The 24,496-nt window shown below is 44.9% G+C and overlaps 1 protein-coding gene across 1 annotated transcript in view; it reads right to left on the reverse strand.

The window, feature by feature from the left end:
• Window positions 1-24,456, reverse strand: part of Eif4e3 (eukaryotic translation initiation factor 4E family member 3) — a 263,456-nt gene extending 239,000 nt beyond the window's left edge. Inside the window, exon 1 of the mRNA XM_076567463.1 lies at window positions 24,346-24,456. The gene's annotated coding sequence lies outside the window, so the exon portion shown is untranslated. The remainder of the gene's footprint in view (window positions 1-24,345) is intronic.
• Between the last annotated feature and the right edge of the window lie 40 nt (window positions 24,457-24,496).

The following is a 24,496-nucleotide window of genomic DNA, read 5'->3' on the forward strand; positions in this document are numbered from 1 at the left end:
TTGAGAGGAGACAGCTCTACCATGTGTCTACATAATGGGAATGCTCCATACAAAACTCAGCACAGAGTAGATCCCAGCAGTCCGAGTCATACGTGCCAAGATCCCATCTGTGAGCAATGGCCATCCCAAGCCGTTGATCCCGCAAGCCATCATTAACCGAGAAAACGTGAACCTTGCAGGGCTGTCACAAAGATGCTGCCAATGTTCCATCCAATGCATGCTTGCGTATCTGCTATGCAAATGCCACCATCCTAGGCTCTCGAGATCACTAGTGAGACAATATAAACAAGAGAAACCCGTGTCGCAGTGACAAAGGTGTGTACAAATATATGGTGAGATTTGTAGTCACGTGTTAAGCGTTCGCTGGATAGGTGCAGGCCCTCATTGGCAATATGCTGTTTACATTGCTGGGCTCCTCTGAGGCGTAGAAGTTTCCCGTTTACAGCTTGTGTTGCTATAAATACCCAGGTCTGCCTGTCTTCCACCTAGGAATCCCAAAGAAAAAGGACGCCTGTGGCCACTAGGTGGCGGACCCCAGATTCCCTAGACACAAGGTAAAAAAAGACACAAGCCTGGGGCATAGACCTGCATAGAGCCTCCAGCAAAGCCACAGTTGCTTGGTCCTAAAGCCGTGGCTTTGAGGGATGGGGACGAGGGGCTTGAAACTAGTCTCAGACTCCAATGGGGTGAGGGGAGACCACAGTGTACTTTAACAGCAGTTGCTTTGCCTGGGTTTGAACTAGGCTTTAACTGAAAACCATGGACATTAAACTTGCTGGGGCCCATATTTCTCACCCCAGAAAAAGAGAAGGCAACATGAGCTCCCTTTAGCATGAGTGCCCTCTTTTATAAGCTGCACACAGTAAAAGCTCGGCCAGTGTTACAGGGTCTAACAGCCTCTGAGGGTCTGGTTCTGAGCCGCAAATGAAAAGAGAGGTACAGGAAATTGCACTGGACTTGAAGAGTGCAGTCTTTTGATTGCTGAGCCTGGAAAAATGGGGCAATGAAGCCAGGGCATTCTGAACTCCATAGCCACCCATGTGCCAGCTGTGGGCCATGCCCTGTCTTCTCCACACCTTCTGAGTTGGTCTTCCTTCTTTCTCGAGGATGCTGCCCACTCCTGCTCCTCATTTCCTGAGTTTCGGCAAAGGGCATCATGGGCAGCTACTACACCCACTTCATCAGTCTTCCGACCTCTAACCCATGTCTTCTGAACAGCTGATACAGCAGCCTAGGTCCAAACCTCCAAACACTGATTCCATGACGGAGCTGTTCTCTTTCCAGTCCTCAGAACTTCTCTAGGGCTGCACAGAACCTGTGCATCTGTTCCTCTACTGACCCAGCCGTCCCTCAGCTCCTTGTAGCTTGCCCTGTCTCTTGCCCCAAGCCTCCACTCAATTGTAGAGTGCCCCCTGCTGGTATTTGAGAGCCAATGTCGCAGGCTTCCTGAATCTACAGTGCATCTACCAGATGGGAAGGTTGGGACCCGCCTCTTCCTGTCTCTGTCTCAACACATTGAGCAGGTCTGCCACCTGCTGGCACACCTCCAAGATTTGGTAAGGAACTGAAAAAGGTACATGAAGCATGCTGACTGTCTTGCTGCCCACTCCTCCTGTCCATGAATGGCATGTTCACCTCCTACAATGGGCTTTGTTTTACTCCTTCTTTGTTCAAGGCCCCAAATGGCTGCCTCTCACAGGCTGAGGTCTGAATTCTCCAGTCTAGCATCTGAATCTTCCACACCTCCTTCCACCTTTCCAAATACAGTTGGAAGTTTATTTCTAAATGTATGCAGAGATATACTCATGTGTGTATATAAATAGAGGTGCATACACATACCTTTATTTACATAGTCTTGGAAATATGTAAATATATTGAATATATTTGAAAATACCCACAATCTAAGCAAGCCCTCCCCTATTCCCTTGGTGTATCTAAGCTTAGCCTTAACATGAACTCATGGAGACAAGCCTGGCCCCTCCCCATTCCTGCATCCCAGTTCTCAGCATCTGCCTGGCTCATGGGAGAATCAGATCTACTGATCCTGTTTGCCCACTCTACACTTGTTTCCCACAATGTGGTGCTTACATCTCCTCCATACTACCAGAGACTTTTCCTTTCTGCCATTCACAATCTAACCGCCCTCTGATGGTCAGGGAAAGTTCCATTGTGTGAGATACGGAGAGATGCAGAGCCCTGCCAAGCAGGGACACAAAGTACCCAACTTGGGAACACTTACTCTGGCAACAGGGATGCTGGGAATTAACTCTGTTTTGGTTGTTGCAGTAGAAATAATGGTCCTGTGCCTGCCTAGCCTTAGGAACTCCAAGTAAGGAAGGGACCTGTGCTGTGACTTCATGGTGCTCTGTCCCTGATCCCGTAAGCAGTTCTGGCTAGGGCCAGTCATCCATAGGGTTGGTGGATGGGATAGAAATGTTCTCCTTTGCCCTGCTGGGGGAGTTGGCAAAGGCTGCATAGCATGGACAACCTTATTTGCCTAGGATAGACCTAGTGTGAGCACTGAATGGCATGTCCTAGTATCCTGCCCTGGAAAACCTGATGAACTGGGGTGGCTGGTCAGTTAGAAACAGACCTGTAGGTCAGTTAGCCGAAGCCCCTGAGGTGAGAGCTTGCCTCTGAAGACCTCAAAAAATATAAATATTATAAAGTACTATTTATGGTGTGGGTACCTGACAAATGTCTGAAGAGTGACCCCTGCAGGAGGAAGATGCCTTCATCAAAGCACCTGTCGAAATATTCTGTTAAATCATGTCTTCTTTTTCCCCTTGGTGTGGTGGGGGTGGCATGTGTGTATTATGTGAGTGTGCATATGTTAATGTGCATGTGTAAGTATAGGCCACAGGTCCACATGTACAGCCCTCAGTCCAGTCCAGATTTTTGAGACAGAGTCTCTCACTGGAGCTGGTCTCACTGATTCAGCTGTGTTGGGAAGCCAGTGAGATCCAGGCACCCTCTGCCTCTGCCTCTTCAGAGGTGGGAGCACACCTCCGTGCCCAGATGCTTATGTAGATGCTGAGGATTCAGAACTTGTGCTTGTGTGGACAAGCACTTAATGGACCAAGTCATCTCTCCAGACCAGTCATTTACTGTTGTAGAATATTATTTTAAGGTGTGTTACTTTTGTTTATGTTGCATTTGTTTAACTCTGTGAAGCTGTGTTACTGTGCCTGTCTGAAACACCTGATGATGGTCTAATAAAGAGCTGAACGATAGCCGGGCGGTGGTGGCGCACGCCTTTAATCCCAGCACTCGGGAGGCAGAGCCAGGCGGATCTCTGTGAGTTCGAGGCCAGCCTGGGCTACCAAGTGAGCTCCAGGAAAGGCGCAAAGCTACGCAGAGAAACCCTGTCTCGAAAAACCAAAAAAAAAAAAAAAAAAAAAAAAAAAAAAAAAAAAAAAAAAAAAAAAAAAAAAAAAAAAAAAAGAGCTGAACGGCCAATGGCAAGGCAGGAGAAAGGATAGGTGGGGCTGGCAGGCAGAGTGAACACATAGAAGGAGAAATCTGGGAGGCAAAAAGAGAAGTAGTCAGAGGAGGAGGAGGACTCAGGGGCCAGCCACTCAGCTACACAGCAAACCACGGAATAACAGTAAGATTTACAGAAGTAAGAGAATGAGAAAAGCCCAGAGGCAAAAGGGAGACAGGATAATATAAGTTAAGAAAAGCTGGATAGAAACTAAGCCAAGCTAAGGCCAGGCATTAAAGTTAAGAATAAGCCTCTGTGTGTGATTTATTTGGGAGCTGGGTGGCACCCTCCTCCCAAAAGAGTAAAAAACAAACAACAATTTACTTCTGAAGAGTTGAGTACACTAAAGCTTGAGAATTCATCATCAACTGATGAGCAGTCAATAAGTAAAGAAAAAGAAAGCAGGATTTAAAGTGAAGCCACATTTTACAAAATAATAGAGTTATGTAACATTTTCAGGACTGTAACTTCCATGCAAAGTGCTAATTAGGAACCATGAAGATGGCGGCGGACAAGGACTTCAGCTGGGAGAACCTCTATAGTTACTAAATCTCCTGCCCTGGGGTATCTATCAGCAGGGATGATAAATACTGAGAGGCCTGGTGGTGTCTCACTTGTTTTTATTTTCATTTGGTACACAGCATACACACACTGTTACATTGTGTGCTGCACCATTGCTTTAAAAGTTTCTTGGTCAGTACCTCACTCTCAGAGGCTATCACCATGTACCTACTGACACTGGACGTCTATTACAAACTATCAGGCCTGACAGACAATGAGATACCTGGTGGCCCTCTGGTGACTTTGTATTGAGTGTTTCAGGCTATAAATAATGGCTATGGTTGACAAGGATTTGGGGATACCAAATAATCACTTTGCCCACCCAAACCCAGTGGGACCCTCAGAACTAGACTGAACACTCCCACATTTTTGTTTAATTCCCTATCATTCCTAAAATGCCCAAGAGTCATGTTTTCTTACCATATTGGACTTAAATATTTTATGTTACATTAAACATAATCTTGTCGATAAAATGTAGGACCATTATTTCTCAAATTTTGAAAAAGCATAGTTAATGATGCAAATAATTCCCTATTTTTCATTTTGAGAGAAAATCATTAACAGCACTCTCTTTGCAAGAACAGAATTTAGCTGTAAGAGGACACAGACCATCCCTCAAGACAAGGTAGAAATTAGTGGTGGAGAGCGAGCTTCCTGTTTAGAGTCCAGCTGTACACCAACAGTAGAGCTGCCCCTCCACAGGTCAAACAGCCTCTTCCAAAGTCGGGGCGTTGCGGCTGTTGATTTAATTTAACGGGGAGGTCCCCCCAAAATGACTATGACCTGAACGGTGACAGTGTTTTCATTTCCTGTGTTCATCCGCACTGGGCTAGGGAGGCCTCTCCTTTCCTCCTGAAGGAAATCTACCTCTAAAATGGGCTGGAGGCCCTACTCTCAAAGCAGCCCATGTTAAAGGGGGGGGGAGCCCCAAATAGAATTAACTATCACAATGAAGAAGAAAGTGGTCAAGTCCTTTATCAAAGACAGAATCAAAATACTTCTTTTACCAGGCAATCTGGTAAGTACAGGTTGTCATGGAAACAGGATATATTCCGATTATAGGAGGAATAACATTGTTCATCTAACTAGGTGTTCATCTCTTCTAAATGAGGAGAAATTGTTGTAGCTGAAATCCATTATATTTCCTTCAAATCTGCATTAAAAACAATCATTTTCTTTCTTTTATATAGGAATGCACAGACACAGAGCCCCTCTCTCATAAAACAGAGAATTAAAATTACTTCCAAAAGAATTGATGTGTAAATAAAAAGACATAAAATGAAAATGAGTCCTGTAATATAAACCCATCACTGTGAAGCTGGAGAGCGGGAGCCAGACAGTTTAATGTAGAGCGAGCCTCCTACCCACCACAGGGCCAGCCTTTCCTCAGGGGCAACAGCAACTAGTTTGAACAGAACGATCCAGGCCAGAAGAGCTGCCTGGAAGTTAAGGTGACTTGTTAACAGGTTTGATGTTAGCCCTGGATTCCTAGCGGAGCCATAGAAGGGAAGGGATGCTGAGCTGAGTGGCAGTTTCCGCTCCTCATCAATAGCTGAGGAACACGAAGTGCAGGCTCTTTACAAGAGACAGCCTGAAGAGCTAGCTTTCTGGATCAAAGGAACCTAGAAAAACAATCTTTTCCAGGAAAAAAAAATATTTCTCCATCTCTTCCACAAAAAAGGAAAAAATATTTGTATGTGGGTGTTTTTTTTTTTTCCTACAGCTATGCTCAGGTTTCAAAAAAAAGTCCCTTGTGCAGGCACTTAGGACAATAATATATAATAATAAAAATAGGAACAGCTCCAGCATACATAAAGAACACTTTAAACTCAACATGAAAATGAATGATCTAACTAGAAAAAGAACAAAAAAAAAATCTGTATATCTCACTGAAGACATATATAGGTGACAAATCGTATATGGAAACATGCTCAACATCCTACGTCACCGGAAAACTGCAAATTAAAACAGCAATGGCATAACAACTTCTTTGAATGACGATGAACCGCAAGCCTGACACCTGACACTAACAAATGCTGGCCAAGATGTGGGGCAGCGGGACGCACATTCACTGCTGTGAGTGCCAAATGGTACAGCCACTTGGAAAGAGCCCTTCAGCACCCTACAGAGCAAGGAGTCCTCTTCCCAGAAGACCCAGCGATAGCACCCCAGTTCTTCATCTGAGTTACAAAGCCACAGACAAATGTTTACAGCAGATATACTCATGACTGCCACAAGTCAGATGAAATCAAGGTGGCCTTTAGCGGGCGAGGTGACAGTGGACTAGTACTGACCATTAAAGAGAAGTATGCCTGTTATTAAACTGTTAAAAGGCGGGAAGGAACATTAGGCACACTTTATTTGTTGAAAGAAACCAATCTGAAAAGGCCACCAACTGTGTGAACCCAAGTCTGTAACACTCTGGAAAAGAAAACTATGGGGACAGTTGAAGATCACTGGGCTGGGGGCTCCTGGAAGGAAGAAGGAGATGAACAAGTAGAATATGGGGACTTTGTAAGGCAGTGAAACTATTCTCTATGTGACCACGATGGTGGACACATGTCGTTATGTATCTGCCCAAACTAACAGAAGCTAAAACCAAGAGCAAAGCTTAGGTGATGATGTGTGGTGATGCTGTCACAGCAGCTATCTCAAAGATGCACTCTGGTGAGAGACAAGGCATTGAGGGAAGGGGTGGGAAGCATGTGGAAAATCCCTGTATTTTCTGCCCAATTTGGCTGTGAAGCTCAAGCTGTTTTAATGAGTGAAATTGCCAGCATGGCAGTGTATGCCAGCAGGATATTCTGAAGAAGCAGAGGCAGGAGGATCGTGAGTTGGAGGCCATCCTGGTCTACACCATTAATGATGCTGTTGAGATGACACTGTGGGTAAGAGAGTATTTACTGCACAAGCATGAAAACCAGAGTTTGGAGTCCCATGTCAATTCTGGGGTGACTTGAGCACTGTTACCCCAGCACTGACGGGCACAGACAAGTGGATCCCGGGAGCATGTTGTTTAGGAAGCTCAGCTCAGATCCCCCCCCCCCCCCCCAATCAAGGTTCAGTAAGAGAACCGATCTCAAGGGACTATGGCAAGGCACCCAATGTTGTCCTCCTGCATGCACAGGTGTGTGAACACACACACTCACCTTCCATTTTCATCAGTATTTAATCATGTCTTGCACTCACTTATATAATCCATGCATCAGTCTTAGGAGGCAGGTAACATTACCCTCCTTGTCTGGTACACTGGACTCTCCAGATTTTAATGGCATTCCCAACATGTAGCAACAGAGGTGGACTTCAAACTCAACTCCCAGCTTCTAAGCCTGTGCTATAACCCCTGCCCATTCCACCACCCACTTCCCTCCCCTCAAAGCAACTCTGTCTTCTGAGAAATGACATAGGCTCCTGACCTGGGCACATATTTGAATTGTGTCTCTGAGCATTTGAAACAACATGGTGGAGGAAAGTAGCTCTTTGTACCTGATGAATGTGGACGCCTACCCACTAAATAAACAGTAGAGGAACCAGCACACCTCAGACTACAAGTTAAAGAAAGCTGATACTTATCATAAACTCAGTCGAGTCATCTGCAGTTAGAGAAGGATTTTTTTTATGTGTCATAAGCCCACAGATACAATCTCAATTAGGACTTGATGGTATGGTTCAGTGCTTGCCTGGCATACAGGAGGAATGAGGAAATATATTCAGAGTTCATTTACAGATTTAAATGAAAATTACATTACGTTTTCAGCATATTAAATAATCAATCAATTAATTTTAGAATGAAACCCAAGCACAAACAAATGAAGAAAAAAAACCACACCACAACGGTATAATCAAGAAGCTCAATACCAGAAGAGCTGTGTGGGGAAGAACAAGAGCAAAGTTAGAGGGTTCTTTTTACAGAAGATAATTCGGGTGCAAAGACAGTGGGCGAGGAGAACAACGTCTGCAACTTAATGAAAAGATAAAGCAAGACTGTCCACCCGGGACTCTGCACCACGTCAAACACTGTTCAATTGCAAAAGCGAGGAAATCTGTCCCAGAAAGACAGGGACCACGTTTTCCCGATTATTCCCATCCAGCACACAGAAGCCCCGAAGTGCCATAAATAAACCACAAGATGACAGCGAGGAGGGGGAGAAGGCCGCCACTGGCTGGGGGCCTCGACCCACTGGGCTGACACGGCAGGATGCGCCCTAGGTTTCCCTTCACTTCCTACTGCCCACACTTGGAGCGGGAGACACTGGTGCCCAGAAATACCCACGAGCACAGACAGACGAGTCCGAAGAAAGGGCTTTCTCTAGACAGAGGACCAGGAAGCAGGGAGCTGGCAAGAGAGGCAGCTCACAGACACCGCCACCCGCCAGACACAAAGGACAGCTGTCACTGTGCAGATACCCAGGCCAGCAACCAGGAGGGAGCTCCGATGCGGACACCCAGCGAGCAGGAGCATGAGGGAAACAAAAGCCGGGCTGAGGAAACTGCGGTCTGTACGGTGGTAACCAGCTTGCCTTGCTGGCCTGAGTTCAATCCCCAGCACCCAGGTAGCAAAGAGCCTGTGTTGGTAATCCCAGTGCGGGGAGGGGTGCGTGGATAGATATCCGGAATATCTGCCGACCATTCCAGAGGTGAAGGAGACAGGTAGACACTGGGACTGCCTGGCCAGTCAACTTAGCTACCTGTGAGTTCCATGCCAGCAAGGGACTCCATGTCCAGAAACCAAGGTGGACTGTGCATGGGGATTAATGATACCCAAGGCTGATTTATGATGTCCACAGGTGTGTGTGTGTGTGTGTGTGTGTGTGTGTGTGTGTGTCACACACACATGTCCACTCATGCACAACACACACAAGTTAAAATAATCATGGTCCAACAAAATGCTACTTACAAGACATATTTCCAACACAACACTGCGAGGGGAAAAGCGATGGCTGTGACCACATCAATGTCAGGGAAAGCAGAGCAAAGTCTATTGGAAACAAGGAAGTGAATGGCACACTGGGAAGCATCCCCTGCCAGGACGATGTCTCAACCTAAATCCTTGTGCCCCAAACAATGGGGCTTCAAAGCCTGAAGATACATGAAGCTATGCCTGATGGGCATGGAAGGAAGCAGGCCCCTACAATGACAACTGGGGATTTGGGCCTCCCCCTCCTGATAACAGGAAGGAAATCAACAAAGGTATAGAAGGGAAGAACCCCCAAACCAGCTAATACAACCTGGCTGACACACACACCATTATCACAGAATAGACAGTATTTCCAATGGCTCAACAAGATAAATTATGCACTAGACCATAGAGCAAGCTGTACAATATTTAAAAGAAACCAGTAACAGAAAGCCGGTAAGGAAATTTGGGAGCTGGGAAGACAGCTCAGTGAGTGCCTGATGTGCAGGCATAAGGACCTGCTGGCTGGCATGAAAGCAGGGTTCAGAGCACACGTAACCCTAGCTGATCCCTAGAGCCACTGGCTTTCTGGCACAGCCAACTCGATGAAGTCCAGGTTCACCAAGAGATCCTGTCTCCCAAAATAGTGGAGAACAATTGAGAAAAATACTGGCCGTCAACTGCCAGCCTTCATGTACACACATGCATGCGTACCCTTCCCACATGTCTACATTCCCATATCAGTATGTACATATACCACATACATCACAGACAGACAGACAATTTCCAAATGCTTGAAAATGAAACAGTTTTCATATGGAGAAAAATAGCTAAGAAACTGAAAAAGCAAATGCACCTGAATTAATGTAAGATGGGCCAATCTGTCAAAGCAGCCAAATCGCTGCTGAGGGGGAGGGGTGTATAGTGTTAGATGCCTAGAGGAGAAAAAAGGTCTCCATCAACAGCACCGATCCTTACAACAAGGAACCGCAAGGCTGGGTATGCTGGCTCACACCTGTTATCCTAGCACTCAGAAGACCAATGGGCAGGGGAGCCGCACAGAGTAACCAGGCCAGTCTCAGGCCCCGCCTCATAAAAATATGGATGGATGGAAGGATGGGAGGGAAGGAGGAAGGAAGAGAAGAGGGGGGAGTCAACCCAAAGCAGACAAGAGAAAAAAGGAGTCAAAAGCATAGAAAGAATAGAGAAAATCAACTAAACTTAATGTGGTATTCATGGAGAAATTAATTAAGAGAGAAATAAAAAAACCAAGGAGAAACAAAGAAAGATACTTTGAAGTATGCCAAAGGTTAAAAAGGTGGTGTCCCCAGAAGATGAGCACTATGAGGAATGCTCAGAGCCCTTCGGAGCAAAGGAAACACAAGCCCACAATTTTTACTAAGCACATCTCTGGAATAGTAGTGGATCGTGAGTTTCATAATGTACCTAACAGAAACCTGTGACAGCCACACGCAGGAGATGCCTGGGGATGCCGTAGGTTCTTACGCAGTGCGTGAGGAGTCCAAATAGCATCTGAGGGTGGGTTGTGATAAGTTACAGATGCATGCTGTGACCCTAAAGAAAATGCTAAAATCACAACGAAGTATAGCAAATAATCTAGCCAAGGCTCTAAAACAAATCGAAAGAAGTACTAAATTTCAGAAAAGAAGAGCAAACAAATCGGGCAGAAACAGACAGCAAGAAGATGGATTTAAATGTTATGATATCAGTCTTCTCATTACTGTACACAGACCATATTCCAACTGCATGTTAGTGATTGGTAAGCTGGACAACAAGCAAGACTCAAGTAGAAAGCTACCTACCAGATGCCATTCAAAAAAAGAGCATAGTTAAAAAATTAATTACCATGGTTTCCAACTGTATAGACACGAGTCTTTTCTCAGTCTTACTTATTGTAGAATAATTTTATTGCCAGCTATACTCAGGATATGATCATAAAAACAAGCTACAAGTCAATGTAACTTCTACTTTTGCCCACAATTTAGGCCTGGGATCTCTCTCTCAATTTAGGCCTGAGATCTCGATATCTCTCTCTCTCTCTCTCTCTCTCTCTCTCTCTCTCTCTCTCTCTCTCTCTCTCTCTCTCTCTCTTAATTCTCAATTTAGGCCTGAGATCTCTCTCTCTCAATTTAGGCCTGGGATCTCTCTCTCAATTTAGGCCTGGGATCTCTCTCTCAATTTAGGCCTGGGATCTCTCTCTCTTAATTTAGGCCTGGGATCTCTCTCTCAATTTAGGCCTGAGATCTCTCTCTCTCAATTTAGGCCTGTGATATCTCTCTCTCTCTCTCTCTCTCTCTCAATTTAGGCCTGGGATCTCTCTCTCTCTCTCAATTTAGGCCTGGGATCTCTCTCTCTTAATTTAGGCCTGGGATCTCTCTCCCCATCCCCCTGGTGTGGACAATGGACAGTCATTTTGTTCTAGCAATAGTTTTTCTCATGTACTGCCACATTAAGGAAGTGTGAGCACAAAGGATGCTTGTTTTTGACACCAACGATGAAGACTCTTTGGTGACACACACGTGCCAGTGCACCAAGAGGATATAATAATTTCAAACTCTGGCCCTGACACCAGCACTCTGGACTACACAGCCAAATGGTTACCAGTTCAAGAAGAAATATGGAAATCCAGAATTACAGTTAGAGGGTTTTTTTTTTTTTGTTGTTGTTGTTGTTTTTTGTTTTTGTTTGGTTTTTTTCTGAGACAGGATTTCTCTGCGTAGTTTTGGTACTTGTTCTGGATCTCACTCTGTAGACGAGGCTGGCCTCACAAAGAACTGCCTGGCTCTGCTTCCTGAGTGCTGGGATTAAAGGCATGCACCACTGCTGCCTGGCTACAGTTAAGAGATTTAACACTCCTCCCAAAGTAATCAATAAAGTAGACAAACAATACAGAAAGATTTTAACAAAATGTCAATCACCTTGATCTGACTGACATTTATAGAGCAGTCCACTTAATACACACATAATACATTCTTATCAAGTGCATGTGAAGTTTATTTTTTTTAACCAAGACACAGCATATTCTAGGCCATAAACCTAGTGCCAACCAATTTAATGGAACTTCAGTCACATAAGTATGTTTGCTGGTGAGTAGAATTATCAAAAGGGGATTGAGAAGCATTCTGCAATGAGTAGATATGAAAACACATACACTAACTCCATGGGATGCTGTTTCCACAACCAAGGACATTGTATGGCACACACAGGAGAGTAAGGGCCTCAAGTCAAGGGATTCAGCTGCCACGTTAAACTCGGAAACAAAACTGAACACAAATTAAGGAAAAGGGAAACTACCATCAGAGCAGAAAACAAGAAAACAAAAATACCACCAGGGGAAAAAAAACAACAAGAACAACAATGAAACCAGTAAGTGATTCTTCAAGGTTTTAAAAAATTGATGATGTTCCAGTTTCAGCACTTGGGAAAACAGAGAAGACACAAGTTACTGATGTCGGAGTTGAGGCAGGTGATACCAGTGTTGTTTTTATCGATACACAGAAGGGAATGTCACTGAGCTAGTAAACACAGGACAAGAATGCACTCCTTGAAAGACACAAACTACATCATTTACTCAAAGAGAAATATAATTATAACAGCTATGTATCTACCAAAACAAAAACAAAAACAAAAAACAAACAAACAAAAAAACCCAAAACTGAAATATAACTGATCATTCCTCAAAGAAAATCACCAGCTCGCCGGGCGGTGGTGGCGCACGCCTTTAATCCCAGCACTCGGGAGGCAGAGCCAGGCGGATCTCTGTGAGTTCGAGGCCAGCCTGGGCTACCAAGTGAGTCCCAGGAAAGGCGCAAAGCTACACAGAGAAACCCTGTCTCGAAAAAACCAAAAAAAAAAAAAAAAAAATCACCAGCTCAAATGGCTTCACAAACTTATTCTATACAACACATAAGGAAAAACCCCCCCACTAACCTCATGTGAACTCCAGGAGAGAGAGAGAGAGAGAGAGAGAGAGAGAGAGAGAGAGAGAGAGAGAGAGAGAGAGAGAGAGAGAGAATGAATGTGTGTGAAGTACTTCTCTATTAGGTCAGCTTTACCCTGAAGAAAAAATAATAACTCTCATGAATATAAATGCAAAAATTCTAAACAAAATGTTAACAAGTGTAACACATGCATACCCTACATGGCAATACTTCACAACAAAGCAGAGTTTACCTTGGAAACACATAACATGTAAGGGTCAACCACACACTTCACAACAAACTAAGAATGTAAATGTGGGGCTGGTGAGACGACTCAGTGGTTTAGAGAACTGCTGCTCTTGTACAGGACAAGGGTTCGATTCCCAGCAGCCACATGGTGACTCACAAACATCCACGACTCTAGTTCCAATGGATCAGATACCATATTCCGACCTCTTCATATAGTGCACATACATACATGCAGGCAAAATACTCATAAACATAAAGTAAATACATGTAAAAGTCTTAAAGTAAATCCACAACACTATTAATAGATGCAGAGAGGCATCTGTCATAACCTAACATTTATACCCAAACTTTAAAAAATGGAGAAACTCCCAGCCAAGTTAAGGAGCTTCCTCACACACAGGCATTTACAAAAACTTGCAGTTAATATTATACTTAACTGTGACAGACCAAACACGTTCCCACTAATATAAGGGAGAGACCACTGAGACCTGCCCTCACCACTTGTTTAGTATATTGTTGGAGCCGATTAGTATATTGTTGTAGTATATTGTTGGAGCCCAAGGCAATAAGGTTAAGAAAAAGAAAAACAATTTCCAGATTGGAAAAGAAGTTAAAATCCTCTTCAGTCACAGACAATAATCTATATGTAGAAAACCTGACAGGACTTCCCCAAAGGGTTACTAGAGTGGGTGAGTTTAGCAAAGTTTCAAAATACAGGAAGAGTTTACAAAATTTAATCCATTTTTTTTTATACTAGAAGGGGAGGGTTCTTGAAATACTATTTATAATAGTTTAAAAACATGAAATGCTGGCAAATAAATCTGACAAACAATATACATGGACAAATGCCGATCTGTTGAAAGAAACTAAGGAAGACCCAAATGTCCTGATTTCATTTCTGTTGCTGTGGTAACTATGCGAATAAAAGGCAACTGGGGGGAGGAAGGGCTTACTTGGCTCAGAAGTCTAAGTTACAGTCCATTAATGCCAGAAGTTCAGGCAGGAACTCAAAGTGTCAACACCCTCAGTCCAGCGGAAAGAGGAAATGCATGGCCCCTTGCTTTGAGTGGCTCAGCTAGCTTCCTTTACATCCACACAGCCCTGGGCCCAGCCATGAAATGATGCCACCATTAAAGGTATGTCTTCCCACCTCAATCAACAGTCAAGAGAATTTCCCACAGACATGCCCACAAGCCAACCTGATCTAGCAACTCCTCATCAAGGCTCTCATCTTAGGTGACTCTTGGTTGTGTCTAGTTAGAATTAATTAGCTCACCAGCAATGGTGGTGCACAACTTTAATCCTGAGCCTTTAATCGGGAGGTAGACAGAAGAGAAGCAGGCGGATCTCTGTAATGTGAGGCCAGTCTGGTCTAGGGAGTGAGATCCAGAACAGCCAAAGTTGTTGCACAGAGAAACCCTGTCTCAAAAACAAAAACAAAAAACAAAGCAGCTCACCAAATAAATGAGAAGCTCCACCCTGTTCGGGAGAAAACAATGCTCTGAAGATTTTAATTCTTCATTGCATGATCCCAATTAAAAGCTCAGCAGGCATTTTTGCAGAAGTTGATAACTTTATTCTCAAACACGTATTTAAATGGTAATGACTCAAAAAATAACCAAATTTTGGAAAAAGGCTAAAGCTGGATAAAAAGAATAAAAAAGAACATTCTTTTTTAAGGTTCATTGTAAAACCACAATAATCAATGTAGTGTGGCATTAAGATCCTGAAATAGAGAGCTGGGACAGAGGAGAAAGTCCAGAAATGGACCCACAGATGATGGACAACTAGTTTTTGACCAAGATATAAAAGCAACTGAGTAACCGATAAGGTTAACAAAGGGTGCTAGACCAACTGAATATCCATGTAGGGGAGAAGAACCTTCAATCTGTACATCAGACTATTTGTAAAAATTAATTAAATGTGGAACATTAAAAAAAAAGCTAAACATAAAATCCAAAAACGACTTGAAGAAAATATGGAAGAAAAATCTTTGTGACCTGGTTTAGGCAAGAATTTGTCAAAACTATGATCCCTTTAATAATCTAAATAAAAAATAAAACTTGATAAAATTTAAAATCCTTTGCTTTTTAAAATACATTAAAGGGGCTGGCATGATGGCTCACTGGGTAAAGGTACTTGCCACCAAGCCTAATGACATAAGTCTGATTCACCAGGAAGTACATGGTGGAAGGTGAGAAACAACTCCCACAGGTGTTCTCTCACCTCCACACATGTGCAGTGTACACACACACACACACACACACACACACACACACACACACGAATGAAATTTGTCAAAAAGACAATAAAGAACCAAAAGACTCATACAATGAGAAAACATGTGCACATTTTTTTTACATGAAGTGTGTTTATTAGGAAAAACACTCCCAAGACTCATAGGTCATTGGCCTGCACACTTAGTCCTCGGTCAGGGGCATTCAGTGACTCACAGAAAAAGACACCATGACAGTACCCACTGGGCTTTGCTTACTACACAAAAGGAGCTTTGAGGTCGTTCAATTTCAAGCCATGAAAGCTACATCTATGACATAAATAGCATTCAAAACCATAATGGCCCTCAAGAATGCCAACTCTCAAAGTCAGTAATAATACATAACCTACTGAAATATATGGGCAAAAATGGGTAAGTTCATCAGTAAAGGATATATAAAAAATAGAAGGTAAGCATATGGAAATTTGCCTATATTAGTTATTTCTAGCCTAGTAGGACCCTGTCAGCCATGCTGCCAGCTACAATGGCAAAATACACCATTTCCAGAGGTCTACAATCATCTTACATATTGAGCTCCCAAGCATCTTTCTCTGGAGTCGCCTGGCCTGTCTAGAGCACATGAATATGAGGCTAAAGGCAAAAAGGAAAGACGTGAGCCACACAGTACAGCAGCTCTGACACCCCACTGGGGACAGGATGCTATGGAAGGGGTGAGACAGCAGCAGAGCAGAGGAATGGAAGGAGGACGGAAGGATGGTGGCACTGGGAGGTGTTCCGAGAGGTGCCAGAGCTAATACCTGTAATGCCGAATCAGACCTTGCATGATCTTAGGTTGGTCAGGCAGAAACAAGTCAGCGTGCCTCAGCGACCTGAGGACTTGGCACTAGGTTCCACCTCCCAAAGCCTCCACTCCATTTCCCATGCCACCACACTATGAACCAAACTTCCAGCACTCAAAGGCTTGGGGTGGGAGGGCACAAACCATATCCCAAACCACAGCAACAAACGAGAAAAATCAACAAATAGCAGGTGTACCCTGAATGATGGACCTCTCAGTTCCACAGCTTAAAACACTTTCAAAGAATGTGCCGCAAAAGCTACGTCTCAGAAAATACAGAGAATCATGATATTCCATGCACTATTTAACTGTGTGTATGTGTGTTGGAGGGTACATCTACGTGTCAGACTGTGCATAACATGTGGAGGCCAGAGAACAACCTTGGATGCCATTTCTCGGGTGCTGTCTACCTTGGTTTTTGAGACATCTTCTCTCATTGGCTTGGAGTTGCCAAGTTAGTCTAAGTTAGGTTGGCCGGCCAGCTAGGGAGCCCATCTTTGCCTCCCCACCGCTGCCACTATAAGCACACATCCCCAGGCCTGGTTTTTTGGCGTGGGTTCTTCAGCTCGGATTGAGCTGTGCTTGTTTACAAGGCAAGCACTTCGCCAACTATGTTACCCCGCCTGTTTGGTTTATGAGTGAAAAGGAAGTGGAGGCGCGGATGAAGGGGGCAGGACGTGAGGTCTTATCCATGGCTAGCTCCAAGCACCACAGGAGGACGGATGGGTGGAGTTTGAGGTGTCTGACCTCGGGGGGGGGGGCAGCACCCACATCCTGCTAGGGCCTTCACTAGTTAAGTGAGGATCACAACACTAGCTAGTTTAACCACTAGGGAGAGTCCACTCGGCTTTCGAGTGGAGTTGGTAATGAGAAGGGTCACATAAAAGAAGGCTCCAAAGCTCCCAATCTTCAGATGCGAGCATGTGACCTGGAGTAACTGCAGAAACCAGGAAAGTCAAAGGAGGCCACTGTGGAGGGGGAGGGGGCAGGGTGAGCGATTGAGAGGGGAGAGCAGGGTCCAAGTGATCTGATGGGGGAATGAGGAAAACGGGGGGGGGGGGGGGAGGAGGACTTCAACTACAGATGGGGAGGGAGATAAATACAGATGGGGGAGGGTACAGTACCAGTAAAGCTGTCTGAAAAGCCATAAGAGAGAACGCTATTAACCATCTACCTAGAAATACCTATAACACATGGAAGTCAGTGAATACACAGACGAATATCATTGAAGTGAAACATTCTCATCTTGCTGACAATGCTTTCCTCAAAAGTCATAGCCTGATAAAGATCCCAGCACGAGGCATGAGAAGCCCTCTTTTGTGAAGCTTTCTTTGAGCTGTTAGTGAGAGGTGTCTAAGAGACTCCCAAAACATTATAGGATGTTGCCTCTGGTTGTCCCCCGGAGGTGGAAGGCAAGTCCTTATTGATGAAGACACCATATGCTTCAGACACAGTGAACTGAGGACCCAAGGTGGGCCTGAGCCAAGCCTCCTCCATAAGTATTAGCTCTCATGATATTAGAAGGCACCATGCACACTTCCAAAGGAGGGAAGCAACCAATAGTCCGACCCACCTATGACACCTAAGCAGCAGCAACAATGGCCAGCACAGCAAATAACCCAAAGGTGGCACATGTAACTCGGTGGTAACCAGCAGCTCTCTAATTGGACTGACATCAACAAGAGGGAAATAACGCCTAGTGCTGGAAACCTAGCCAACCCCCTGGCAGCTAGAGAAGTCGTGGGTGGTGGAGGAGAATGTACAACCACCACTTTATCAAACCCACACAATCTCCAACTACGTTCTACATACTTATCCTGCCTAAACCCACAGGTAAGTCTAGGTCTCATCCCTTCTCACCAAGGAAACTTCTCTATGCAATTGATGAAGACCGTTAGAGAAAATCACACACCAAAATCGCAACCCAAATGCATAGTTGTGGAACCCAGGCCCAACTGATACATCTACAACACAACCCTTGCACCTAAGGATCAGGGACCACTGTGGGAAAGGCAGGTACACAGATCATCTGAGTCAGAGCAACAGGAAATCTGATGTGAGATCGTGTCTCCTAGAAATGCCAGGTAATCTACACCTATGAAGTCTCACCAACATGGCTGCCTAACCATGACCTGAATAAGGACAACACCAACAGACATGCTATCATGCATAGGGGAAAACTCAGGAGGCCTCAACCCTGAAATGGTTAGCCTTGAAGGATATATATATATATATATATATTGTCCAAGCACGCAATATATACACATGTGTGTATACACACACACACACACACACACACACACACACACACACACACACACATACTAACAACTGAAGAAAAAGAGGACATGAATTTAAAAGAGAACAAGGTAGGTACATGGGAAAGTTTAGAGGGAGAAAAGGGAAGGGGAAACTGACATAATTACATTATAGTTTTAAAAAACTGAACAGGTAGCCATTCTTCCTCATGTGGAGAGAATTTAATGCAGTAAACAAGCATCAACGGTGGAAATTTGATGGTAATGGCACATCACTGTTGATCCTGCATGACCCTTTACAATGCTCGAAGCACCTGTCCACTGCAGGGTACCTCCTAGAAGAGCTCTCATCTGTTCAGAAGCAGATACCTGAGGGTGTTTTGCATATGCTACCCAAAGCCCCTAACAAAACACTGCATGCAGCTGTAGACGGGGACCTTGAGTCTCAGAACATTTTCAGGTGATCTAAGGAATGTGTACTATCATACAGTTGTTTTTTTCCTTCTCAAGGTTGTAGTAAGAGGTGCAGTCTGTTTGACGACATCATGCTGATGTTTTCCTGCAATTATCTGTCACTTATTAATAACTGAGGACTAGAGAGATGGCTCAGCATTTAAGAGTACATGCTTTTGCAGAGGACTCAGGTTCAGTTTCCAGCACCCACATCTGGCAGCTCACAACTGCCTATAACTCCAGTTCCAGGGGTTCCAGCGCCTCTGACCTCTGAGGGCACTTGCAACACACAGTACATATAACTGCCCACCCCCAAACATATCTTTTTTTTGTTTGTTTGTTTATTTGTTTGTTTTTTGAGACAGGGTTTCTCTGTATGACAGCCTTGGCTGTCGTGGAACTTGCTCTGTAGACCAGGCTGGCCTTGAACTCAGAGATCCGCTTGCCTCTGCCTCTCAAGTGCTGAGATTAAAGGTGTGTGACACCACCATCTGGCCCTCACATCTTTTTTAAAAAAAGAATTGAGATATTCACCTTATCCTTCCACTTTGTTCTATCTGTGCCTAGCTTACATAATTATCACTCTATGAAGTTGAATGTTTTTGTAGACATACCTAGATGACACACACAAACCCCCCCCAATGCATCACGGCATGTCAACAAATGACAGCTTTCTGAGTATATATGCTGATAGAAGGGTACTGACTGAAACCCTCTATATGTCCTCCCAAACTCACATTAGCATTCTCCTGCTGCAAATCCTGAAGCCCAGGCAAGAAGCAAGCCTGTACATGTGACCATATGGAAAATGTGATTGGCTTCTGTGGCCATTTCCAAGACAGTCCCAGAAGCCAGACCCTCCAGGCTGACATTCACTCAGAAAACTATGAGCAGGAGTGTGTATCACTTTTGGACAAAAATCCATTCTTTAGTAAGGTCATAGTGCTGGTTTTACTTGAACACAAATTGGGTTTTATTTTGTATTATTTGCAATTCTGTTTTCTTGGGCCATTCACGGGATTGTATAACTCTCCGAATTACCTAATTTCAGGAAATTTTCCTCACTCTTTGGACAAATGCTATCTATGGCCAGGCCCAGCCCCACTCCAATCTCTTCCCCAACCATCTTTGTCTCTATGAATTTGCAGAGAACAAGGCTTGTGCACAAGTGGCATGAAACCGGTGACCACTGTGTGTGGTCATGTGACATTACCTGACTGGCGCCCTACCTAACTGTAGCTTGACCCATTTATGTGTTCTCTACACCAACTCAAACTCAAGCCACCTCGTCACACAGTAGATTTCCAACATGTGCATTGCACACGCAGAGGTAAATCCATAAAATCAAGGGAACTATAACTGCCCCTTAGCAAACTCCTGTCTGTGTTGCTGTCTCGCCTTGCTGGTGGGGTCATGTGGCCCCAGGTTTCATGGCAGCTCCTTGCTTCTTTAAGAGATCCATAAATCTGGTGCACATATTTTACAATCCATGGCCACTCAAGCCAGTGTGTGCATGCATGGAGGCTATCTTATCTGATATTTGGTCAGCTGGGATCAAACTGTTCTTGTCTTCAGTCCTTCTTGTTTGCTGGACTGAGGTATGAGCATCTGAGAAGGCACCTGACACATCTGTCCCTGGTCGTCATCTTCAGCTATCACTAATCCCATGCCACCGTGTACACACCTTGTGCTCTGCTTTCTATTAGTAGGTCTCATTTAACTGATTCTTCCTCACAACAGGCCTCTTCAGAGGTTCAGAGTGAAAAGGACTTTCCCAGGGGTACACAGATAATGACTGATTTGGGTGTGAGCCAGGGTATATCTAATTCCAAAGCCCATTTGCATTCTCGAAGTTACGGCTGACTGCCACAGAGCAGCCCAGTGCTATGATAACCTAACATCCAAACTCTGCCTCACTGCTCCTAAGAGTCCAGAAGGGGCTGTCAATGCAATCCTCTCCAACTTGGCATTCCTTGTACCCACAGCCAAATGACCAGACAGAAACCCGAGGCAGCGGCCAAGATGGCTTCCATGATGACGGGACCCATGGCCACAGCTGCATGTGCCAAAGTGTGCCAACTAGACCCTCTGAACAAGCTGGCTTACATTACCAGTCACACCATCTGCATGAAAGAGGTGGCATAACTGACAGGGGGTGGGGTGGGGTTTCCAACTCGTTTATCTATATGCAAAAGAAAAGAATTGCTTCCAAAGTAGAAAATTCTATTGGAAAAAAAAAAAATCTCATTTGCCTTTAACATGAGACATTCAACCTGGTGTCTAAGAAAATATTTAAAAGCCTGGCCCGAAGTAAAAAGAATACGAGCTGATTCTGGCCGGTGAAATGTTAATGGCTTTTCCTTAAGTGTTAATCTATTGAACAAAGGCTGAGAATGAAAGCTGTGGACCAGTAAGTGCTACCACGGTCCTGATTTACATGTCCTACTGCTGCTGATCCTGTTTGATTCTGGGTAAATGATTAAACCAAACCTCAGATCCCAAAGAGAAGTGCATCAGACTAAACAGGCAGCAGTGGAAAAGAAGAAAAATATACTTTTATATATAATATATAAATATGATAAATATAAATATAAAAATACAAGTATGTTTTTATATATAATATAAAACACAAGAGAACTATGGGTTCTTTTTCCTCACCTTCTCTGAAGATTAGCTCTCTCCATTTGGAAAACAGACCCATTTAAACTCCATTTTTCCCCCTCACATACAAACTAAACTGCAAACTCCGAGACCCTAGGAAATCAATACCCTATTTTGTAAATGTGAACATTCTAGATTTCAAGAGGTTAAATGACTTGTTGAGTGATTTATATTCATAACAACAAATGCTGTCAATATTCCATCTCAGTGGGGAGGGGTCTGACCTGAAATGAGAGGACCTGGGCCCTACTTCTCACTCAGCCATGAATGACTGTAAAAACCTCAGTATTGGCTTAGCTGGTTTTGAAAAGTCCTTCTCCCCTTGAAGGGTCTATCATTCTCTGTCCTGAGCACCTGCTGTTTACTGTCGGCTGTCTTTATAACCTCAACCATTTTCTCATCTCAAGAGCCAGAATTTGGGGCTGGAGAGAGAGCTCGGTTACTAAAGCACATGCCTTGCAGAAGGACCTGAGTTTGATCCCTAGAACCCGGGTTAAAATAAAATAGCCAGGTACAGTGAAGTTTGCTTGTAACCCCAGTGCTAGGAAGGAGGAGAGAGATGGATCCCTGGGGCTAGCCTGGCAGCCCAGCCTACTCTTCAAGCTCCAAGCTGGCATGGGCACACTGCTTCATCTGCAAAGTGGAGATCGGACCATACATAATGCACACGCCCATAGCAGTGATGTCAAATAATTCTGTTATTTAACACAGTTTGATAGCTGGGTGCTGAATATATGGAAGCTGCCTTTAATATCAACACAAAGAACCCACCGACAGTGTCTTCATGGACTATAAGGAATTTCCTTCTCGGGGCAAGTACAGCCCCCACGGTGGCAAGATCCCATTGTCTAGGGCTACGCATCTGGCTCTAAACAAAGAAAAAGCACCCTTTCCCCCTCTCTCACTGAGCGTGGGAGCCCATCACATCATGCTTGCTGTGGTGTAGGTCTTCTAGAAAGCTACACAATGGGGGCTAACAACCTACATGCCAGGAACACTTCCGCTCTCCCCTCCTTCTCTGCCTGAGACATCTGCAGCCCATTGTGATCATGAGGGTAGGGAAGTATTTTCAGACTCTGTCTGTGGACCAGTAACCGACACCAGCAACCACTCACCTCCAAACGTGTCTCTGCTACCATGACCAAAACCCAATTCCTAACCAGTGCAGCCTTACAGGACTGCCTAGTCAGCCACTTCCCCTTGACCACTTAAGAAAGTGCCAAGATAGGCATTCCCTTCAGATTTTTGCAAAGATGTCCAAACTGTATCCAAAGGCCTTGCCATTCAAAGTGGGGCCAACAGTCGATATCGGTGTCATTATTTAGGCTCATTCTGGACACACTGAGTCAGAACCGCATTTTTAAGGGGATCCCCGGTGATTTCCAAATTCAAAATCTAAGGCTCTGGACTAACTTTCAAGTCCTGCTCTCTGGCACTGACTTGTTAGGTTGCCCAGATGGACTTCCAATTTGCCATCCTTCTGATTCAGCTTTCTGGGTGCTGAGACCACAGGTGCAAGGTACCACAAGGATTTTGTCATCCCTCTTAAACCCTTCTGGCAGAGCAACCCAGCTCATCACCGCTCTCCTCGTCCCTCTTCTTCTCCAGCACCATTTGAGATTCCTTTTCTAGCACAGGCTAAGTTCTGACTCTCTGTGACGGTGATCTTAGGCGTGCTCACCAAGAGGCCCATTATGCATGTAGATTTTTTAAAATATGAATATATCTGAAAAACAGTACAGCCCTTAATTCTGGTTTTACCATGCTAAACAAGTGATATAAATACACACACTGACATGCAGGCACACATATGCACACACACATGCACAATATTTAGGGACTAGTTAGATGGACAGGATTTTAAGAAGAAATGAAAGCAGATGATGGGCCAGGTGCTGGTGGTGCACACCTTTAATCCCAGCACTCGGGAGGCAGAGCCAGGTGGATCTCTGTGAGTTCGAGGCCAGCCTGGTCTACAGAGTGAGATCCAGGACAGGCACCAAAATTACACGGAGAAACCCTGTCTTGAAAAACCAAAAAAAAAAAAAAAAAAAAAAAAAAAAAAAAAAAAAGGCAGATGATGGGAAAGTACCAGGAAGCAAATGAACAGAAGCCAGTGACAGAAAGGTAGCCAGGCTGCTCCAAAAGCCTTAAGAAGAGGAGCCTGTTTGTGAAGCTGGTGCCTAGCAGGATTAAAGGTGTTTAAGGACCAGAACATGGGACTGGCCATTTCAGACTAACCCAGGAAACGGATATCCCACGAAATGCAGGCATCACTTCAGGAAAACGCTGTGGTATATGTTTGGCTGATGTTCCACTTAAGAGTTAGAAAGCAAGCATGCTTGAGGATCCCTGAAAGTCCAGTCCTGGAAATAGGACTAAGTAACATCGAGAGCCCAGCTGGGCCACTTCCTGGCTCTGGACTCCCTTGTCCTCCAAACCTAGGCTTCCTGGGGTACCTGATGGGTTTTGGAACAGAAGCAACTTTGCAGTTGTGTCTGGAGGTGGGGGTGGCAGGGGATGCTCGTCCCCCGCGGGCTGCCGCCCACATCAGGCTTCACCTGGGTATTGGTGTTCTGTGATCACCCCGCTATGTTGCTGCCCATCATTACCAGCTTGCCAACAGAAGGTTCACCCCAGACATCCCTGTCTCCTCTTCCCCCAGGCCTCCCAGACCCTGCCACCCCAGGCCACCGTGTTCCCAGCTCCCGGCCACAGTGACCCCAGCGCTGGCGCCTGACGCCACCTCCGCCGGACCCCCGTTTACCTGGGGCCAAACGCGACTTGTCGCCACCTCGCGTCCTGGGCCCTGCCTCCCCTCCCGGCTGTCGCAACGGCGCCCCCAGCCCAGCCAGGCCCGGTGCGGCGAGGGATGCCTCGGCGGGACTGGCGGCGGCGGCGGCCACGCTGCGCGCTCC

The sequence above is a fragment of the Peromyscus maniculatus genome, chromosome 3 (genome assembly GCF_049852395.1).
Source record: "Peromyscus maniculatus bairdii isolate BWxNUB_F1_BW_parent chromosome 3, HU_Pman_BW_mat_3.1, whole genome shotgun sequence".
In the NCBI taxonomy this organism is placed as follows: Eukaryota; Metazoa; Chordata; class Mammalia; order Rodentia; family Cricetidae; genus Peromyscus; species Peromyscus maniculatus.